This window comes from Sinocyclocheilus grahami, unplaced genomic scaffold (genome assembly GCF_001515645.1).
Source record: "Sinocyclocheilus grahami isolate Dianchi unplaced genomic scaffold, SAMN03320097.WGS_v1.1 scaffold191.1, whole genome shotgun sequence".
Lineage (NCBI taxonomy): Eukaryota > Metazoa > Chordata > Actinopteri > Cypriniformes > Cyprinidae > Sinocyclocheilus > Sinocyclocheilus grahami.
Genome location: NW_015505370.1, coordinates 1814051 through 1822360, shown reverse-complemented (window position 1 = coordinate 1822360; position 8310 = coordinate 1814051). Strand labels below are relative to the sequence as shown.

General features: G+C 36.5%; 1 pseudogene; it reads left to right on the top strand.

Annotated features, from left to right (window-relative positions):
- Positions 1-5362, top strand: part of LOC107594845 (lipid droplet-associated hydrolase-like) — a 50476-nt pseudogene extending 45114 nt beyond the window's left edge.
- Positions 5363-8310: the final 2948 nt, after the last annotated feature.

Genomic DNA, 8310 nt, shown 5'->3' with positions numbered 1-8310 from the left:
ATCCCAAGTGGGAGTTTTGAGATACTGGGGAGTTTTTATGACCCTTTGTGTGAGGGCATGGTAATTTGCAAATGGAACTTGAATCGAAATTACTAAAGATTCTCAGGACACTAATATATTGCCTATGTACCAACATATAATATACACGCTCGTTTAGATCATCAGAAGGCGAATTCATCGATACTAAACATGGTCGGATTACATATAGGCAAGATGACAGGAATGGGTTCCATCATAAGCATGCATAAAATAGTCTAAAATATCAAAGACAACATACACAATGAGCTGAAGGATATGTGTGTTCATTCAAAGAAAGGTTTTCCTATGAATTAATTAGTAGAAAAGTCCATTTCTACGGTGCATTGTGCCTCTTGCTATGGAACATGCAGTGATTTTCCCTGCTTCACACAATAAACCCAGTGATATCAGCGTTGGTTGCCATGGAACCAGAGGCCTGTTCTGCCCTCCTGAGGTGTTACGCATTTCGGGGGAAGGGTCCATAGGTCCTCATATGGCTTGTTAACTGAGGGGTGTTACAGAGTATTTGTTAAATATAGCTAACAAAATATATATTGTGTGTTTGATTGGTCCAGACGCTACATATTTGACCTCTGAGTGTCACTATATGTATGTATATGTATATGTATACATGTATACATATATTATATTTTAAAGTTTTGAGTGAATTAATCTAGGTTAGAGTGACAGAAGGCCCTGGACCACAAAACCAGTCATAAGGGTCAATTTTGACTGTTAGTAGGAGTGTGCATCCAGTAAATGTGAACGGGAACAGATGTAATCCTCATGATCTGGTTGCTGTGTCTGTGTTTGTATGAGCTCTGGCCTTTGAGGTTGTGGCAGTGTTTCTGGATGTGTTTAATTTTGATACTCTTCATGTTTAGAAAACCCCCAGAGGCTGATGTGTTATGCAAATGTTTACTAAGTTATGTTTGCACTGCCTGATTTATTACAATTTTGTAACATGCTAATCCACATTTCTGTCTCTGTTGTTGTCCTTCTGTCTCTACAGCCAATGGTATGTACATGGGAAGCCAAGAAATGAGACTGGTTGTAGAAAGAGACAACATAACCATACGTCAACACCTCAGTAAGGTAATGTTCACACAACATTTGAACATTGGATATGAGTGACGTAGCAAATAAAAACACAAATTTTAAATAAGTCTTTGTTTGGAATAACTATCAATAATCGTAATATTATGATGGTATCTTTTAAGTGATTTCACTGTTTTCTTCAAGTAGGAAGGAAGGAACAATATTTAAAATGTTTGAATAAAATGACAGTCAGAATTTATCAATGACTTTAAACAAACTCCAAACGTTCTTGAACTGATTTGTGTCTAATACAAGAACATCTGTATCCTTCAGTGCATTAAATGAGATGTTGTGTTAGTCTATCACTGTCTCAATGCATGAGGCAAACAAGTGTGGTCTTTTTGTTAATCAGTCGACGTCCACATTCAGTGTCACTTCTAGAAATACATTAAAATATGCATTATATTTAATATAAATAAATATTAGAATTATGTATGGATTCCCTGATATTAAAATTATCTAAAAATTCTAATATTCTGTAGCTAATAAATGGCCAATAATAATATTTTATAGTATTTTGTCTGAGTAAATAAAAATGAAGACTAAAAACAATTTCAAATGCTACTGGTGAATTTAGACATCATAACGTACAATATGAAAATGGACATTTATTTTGAGATTTGCTAAAGATTCAATTTAACAGTGTTAAACTATTATTGTTTATAAAGATTAACTTTGAGTGTTACATGACATTACATTAGATTAGCATACAAATGGTAATCTAAGTGTAAAAATAAGGGAATGTGCAATTAAATATGGATTATCGACTAAAATATCACCAAAATTGTCTATAATGATTTTTTTTTTTAAATCTAATAATGACTGATAACCAATATGCTATGAGGAAAATTATGCATCCCTAAAATGATGTATCTCATTAACTGTAATAGTTAAAAAGTTCTGTTTTTGTTAAAGTAGAGGTTTTTGTTCATATTTCTGGCCATTTTTCTTAGTCTGTGGCCAAAATGTATATGCATCTCTAGTAGATGACTGTAATAAATTCAAAAAATCACAGAACTAACTTGCCAACAACGTTGTTCCCCATGCATGGGTATTTGGTTTTACTGAAACACTGACTACGTTTACATGGACATCAGTAATCTAATTATTTACCTTATTCTGAATAAGCCAATATTATGATTATGGTGTTTACATGAGTTGCTTTTATAATATTCCTTTCATGTTCCCGTTTAACACGTTATAGTACAAAGTTCGATTAATGGCACGTCATTACGTCCCCACGCCATCCGACGTCCCCTCCAGAATTTCACGTATAAACATAATTTGTCTTCGTGATGATGCCATGTACAGTTTTGGGTGTTTCATATTTAATTTTATGAAAGCTTCAAGTTATTTATTTGTACGTGCATACTGACGATGGCGGTGTTGAAGCTCTTTTATTTGCCTTCAAACGGTTGAGCACTGCCGTGTGTGTATCCTGTCGCAAAATGCGGCGAAAAATCCTACACAACCGTAATAATGCGATTTAAGGTGTTTACATGTCTCAATTCGATTTCTGTTTACTTCGAATATGACTTTAGCCAGATTAAGGTAATCAAAAATCTCAGTTTACATGGTAGATTCTTAATCAGAGTATTGTCTTAATCGTGTTAAAATCGGATTATTGTTGTCCATGTAAACGTACTCAATTAGATGACACAGCTTTCCTTAATTTCCTACATATTAAGGGCGCTGATCAAAGAGATTCTGGAAGCCTCTAAACATGTTAGATGCAGATGAAACCCACGCTGACTCACCCACAGACAGCTGATAACCAATCAAACAATATCAGATCTCAAAGCACGGTCCTCCAACCCACCCTTCCGTTTCTCAACGGATGCATAGGCGGAAGAACAATGTGTACCTTTCAATGCCGTGGTGTGATGTAAAGCAGAGACTGCATACACATGCTGAGGGAGGAGGACGGGGCTGCTGATGGTCTATATCTGTCATCAGTTAAATAGGTGATATCTTCACTGCTCTTGAGAGTCACATACTCGAGACCTGCATCTTATGTTACACATAGCACCTCGACTCAAAGAAATTCCTAGTCAAAGCTTCAGAAAATCCCTTGAGCCTGGAAACCGATCAACATTTTCCCAGTCTGATCTGTGCATCCCACCCATGATTCCACGGAGGAAGGAAGCTCTTCTTTTCCATCCATGTCTCTGACAACCATTGTCTGTATGGGTGTCAGAGTATGTGGCGTTCTTTTGTATCGGCTTCGCAGTCCATTTTGCTTGCCAATAGTGATGCTAGAATAATTTTCTTCTGAAAAAGCTGAAGGTGAAGACAGGAGGTCATATGTTTAAACCCCTCTCAGCCTTAAACCACATGCATCTGACTCCTCTATTAGATTTATGAGCTGTGGTGAAATCGATCAGGCCGACAGATGTAGAACCCATCACGATTAACTGGTACAGTCGGCAAAGACCGAACATTATGCAGTTTGTCAGAGAAATCATGCAAAGCAGTTGACAAGAGAATTTGATCTTTCTATTGTGCACGGCTCTCGAGGTCTCACCAATAAATAGCCTTTAGGAATCTGCACGGGTGGTTTTTCCTTTCGTATTGATGTTATTGGCACTGTTCAGCCGAGGTTACGGCAGCCTAACTGAAGGAAATACCCTTCAAGTGTCCCTCACTGGTGTCTGAGGGGACGTGGACATAGTGGATTTAATGTCAATCTTTCTTAAATTTTGTTTTATTGAAACAATCTTGATTGTTTTCCCATTTGGATCCTCTGTGAAGTTCTCGGTGTGCCTCGCCTTTGTTAAAGACTTTCTATGTGATTTATTAAGTTACTCTGCTTTATGTATTTATGGCACATGACGAATTTTATCTGCCAAAGGATATGACTGATCATAGCTTGACTAAGGTTTTGACTAGAGCTGTCAGTTTATTGCATTAATTAGTATAATTAATGATAAGTATTTTTTTCTGTTTTTTATTTTTATTTTAGTTTTTACTATATTTATTTTATTTTTCATTGTATTTTTTATTATTAAAAAACAGTCAATTAAACAAATAATTTTATGCTAGGGCTTTTCTCAATAAATTAGTGTATAATGTGATTCATTTAATTGCATCTTTTAATTGACAGCTCTAGTTTAAATTCTTTTTCACAAAGAAAAAAAAGAGTTTTAGATCTTCAAATGTCAGTTTCTTCTAGTTACTTCTGACATCTTGAGGTGTGCTGATGAATATGAAGGAGCAAGATACTTCAAACTCCAGTGGTGGTCTAAGTTTCTATGTAAATCAGATGGGAGGGCTGCTACTTTTGCTATTCTAACGTCACATATTGTGCCTTTTAAAATGAAGGATGAGGTTCTTATCAAGCAGTGACATACAGGTACTAGCTCTTGTTAAAATGGCTGTCAGAAAAACAGAAAAGCCTTATGATGTATTTATTGTTTTAGTTCTGCTCTCATTATGATACATGGTCATAGTGGTGAATCCCACATATACTGTATGAGAACAAACCTAAATCATGTTAATGTCTTAATCGGCTCTGGGTGTTCTGATGAGTTTGTTTTCCTCTGTCAGCTTATTTTTTACTATGGAGCCACGGACCACTGGTGTCCTGTGCAGTATTACCATGATATCAGAAAAGACTTCCCTGAAGGGGACATTCGTCTGTGTGAGAGGGGCATCCGGCATGCATTCGTATTGGATGCAGGGGAGGAAATGGCTAACATGACAGCAGAGTGGATCTTTGATGACTTGAGGACGCTCTGAATACCAGATTACCACTTAGCAGCCGAATATTTTTTTAATGTGTTTTGAATGAGTAATTTTGAATGTTTGAATGTTTAACTCATTTTCAGTGAGTTTTGTAATGTGACCAATATTTTAGGACGTATTACCTATTTCCATGGCAAATCATCAAGCTTGTCACTAAACACTCAATAGTCACAATGGTGATGTATGATTGATGTATTGGTGGCATTTCATTTTTCAAATATTCATAAACTTGTTAAATGATTGTAAAATATCTGATATTTTGATTCTCAAATATGTGTAAGTAAATGTATTTTGTTCCTCAACTATATGGTGTATTGCTTCAGCTAACTTAAAGAGTCTCTAATTTCTTGGTCTGCTGTCAAGCAGACATTGTAATAGTCTGTTTGTGTTTTTAATGTGAATAATTTCTAAACACACAAATGTGCAGTGGAGTGTGGAGCAGGACACAAGTATATTATTTATTTATTTTAGTGGAACACACATTTTTTAAACTTGACTTAATCAGACAGTTCACATAAGAACAAGGGTACCAGTAATATTATTCAGTCCTCTAACCACCTCAGTCAATGAATTAAAACATCAAAACTCTCATATCTTACTCTGATGCTCAAAGTAATGTGATCTGATATTCCTGACCTTAAAGGAACAGTTTGCCCAAATATGAATATTCTTTCACCATTTACTCACCGTTCCAAACCTGTATAACTTTCTTTATCTTTGGGACACATATCCTGGTCTCATGTACAAATTTTACCATATAATGAAAATGAATGAGAACTGGGACTGTCAAGCTCTAAAATAAAAAAAAGCACCATAAAAGTATCATAAAATGGCCCGTATGAATCTACATATGAGTGCTGTATTTCACAACGACTGAAGCTTTAGACCAAAGTTTAGATCATTATAAAGTAAGATTTACCGTAGTTTTCCCTGCCGCATTCCCGAGAGAAGTGGTGATTTCCAATTCCTGAACGAATCATTCTTTTGAGTCAGATATTTTCAACAAATCATTTAAAACCAGTCTGAATGATTTGTTTGCACATCAGATCCTCGGGTTCTCATGTTCAACTCACTGTCTCAGCCTCATTGAAACGATTAACAGCCCTCCAAAGGGTATTGATTTGAGTCTATAACAACATTTCAGTCTACTTCGAAAGATTTAGAATATAGTGCATGAGTCACTTGGACCACTTTTGTGATACTTTTAGGGTCTGTTTAACAGAGACGCATTTTTGCATTTAAATATAGGATCCATCTGCAGTGGCGCAGCGCTGGTGACTGGAAAAGAAGGCAGGATTTGCACTCATTTTTTGCTGGAACTTTTAACTTGATGTGTCAAAAAGTAGCGAGGTACGACCCAACAGTCAAAGAAGCTAGTCTAGCACATGTAAAAAACAATTACATAAAATAATGTTAAAAAGCAACACAGTGGAAAAACAGTAGTGTTCTGCAATGTAAAAATAATTTGTCAGAGTTGTAAATGATTATTGGAGTTCATTTTTAAGAAAATGCTATAACAGTATTTCTACTTCAAAATCTCACGTTTCATTCGATGTATTACTTGCCGCTTCTTTGTAATTATTTTGTGTTATTTACTAGCAATTTCTGAGTGAAATGGTTTCTACACCAATTTTTTTCAGTGTGTGAAAATGTGCCATTTTCGAGTTCCAAATGCTTGCCACAGGTGGCAAGGATAGTTTTCAGAATTTTTCAGAAACACTGTGACAGAGTTTTCATTTTTGGGTGAGCTATTCCTTTAGAAATGAGGGACAGGCTTTGGCGCAACACCACACAGATCCTCAACAAGCATCGCCACATGGCCCTTCCACACTGACTTGTTCAGCTTATTTGAAATCTGTCGTCTTCAGTACGAGGACGTCCTATAGGTGGTCTGCTCAGCAAACGGAGAATAAATATTTCCAGCTGATCTGTTTCCCCTTCTTTCTGAGAGTCGGGACTCTCCGTGTAAGCCCAGGTCTCTTTAATCTTCCTTTCCAGGCTCTCAAAAAGAATGACAAAGCCCCTTAATTTGCTTATCCTTGATTTAAACCAGGAGGCAGGGCTAGTTCATTGAAGGAAATGGAGTAATCCTGCCCGGGTGGATTGAATTGTGGCGAAGCAAACAAGCTTTACTGTTTTACGTCTCCAGAGTGGTTTGGATTCTCTTGTAGTAGAAGAATCGTTTTCCTGCCAAATATCATCTGCAATAGATCATTTTCTTTTCCCCTGGTCTTTGTTAGGTTTTGTTTTGACATGGCAATATTTGCTCTTTGTTCCCCTCTCTCTCAATTTTTGTACCAACTTAAAGCAGCACTATGTAACTTTTTCTGTGTTCAAAATTTGCCAAATGTATGTAATAAGCGAGTACATCGTGAATTCATCTCCCAAACCGCGTTTTTGTCTTATTCCGAATCACTACGGTACACTTATAATAAATACTTATATTTGGACTAGTGTAGCTTGGTCGGGTCGTCACCGCTGCGGAGTAACACATACCTGCGTGAATCGCCATAGACATAAACTTAGAGAAGTAGCTCCGGTTGGAATGTTCTTCCGCGGGATGTGTGCAGTTCTGTTTATTAACCGCTAGAGCGCCAAAAGTTACATAGTGCTGCTTTAACATCATCTGAGACGCTCTGATCCAGGGATGAAATTGAAATCGACCTTTTCTACTATATGTAAGCCTACTGTATTTGCTATTGTTGTGAGATTTGTCTTCCAAAAAAGTATTTTCTTACTATAGCAGCACTGATACTGTGGCTATTTCCTATGCATATATAATTCAGGTAAACAGTGCATCCTATCCCACAAGCTTGCTCTCACGGGAGTATTGAAAATGTTTTTCAGGTTGTGTAATTTACAGAGAGCCAGAATTGTCCCCCATGGTGGCCCATCATTGCTATTGATTCGGTTTAAGGGAATTAGATCAGTTTAAACAGTATTTACATTAACATCAGAGTTTAATAGGGGAATCATGTGCTTAAAGAAGAAGCAAAGTGAAATACAGTGAGCAGAAATGTATGAAAATCTTAATGGGAAAAACACACTAAAAGACACGCCAGCCAACCTTGAGTTTGATGCAATGACCGGCCTTTGCATTCAGCTATATTAAAGAGCTGATAAACAAGTGCATGAAACCAGAACGCTTCAGTTACTACTTTATGAGTCTTTAGTATTTTCCAGGCGCTATAGTTTCATAATTAAGTTTGATGTAATGCTGCATATTGCATATCGTATATTCAGAAGGGACGCATGAAACAGGTGTGAAAATTTTGGCAAGCTGATGCGCTGTTCTGGAAAAGCTTTGTAAAATAGTAAATGCCCAAATGTTTCAGAAACAACATGTATTTCATTATGCAGTTCTAGTTCAAGTGCAAACTAAAATGTATCCTATTAGAAAACAGTTAAGAATGCATGTGAACCTATAGTTGACTCTTTTGTATATATATA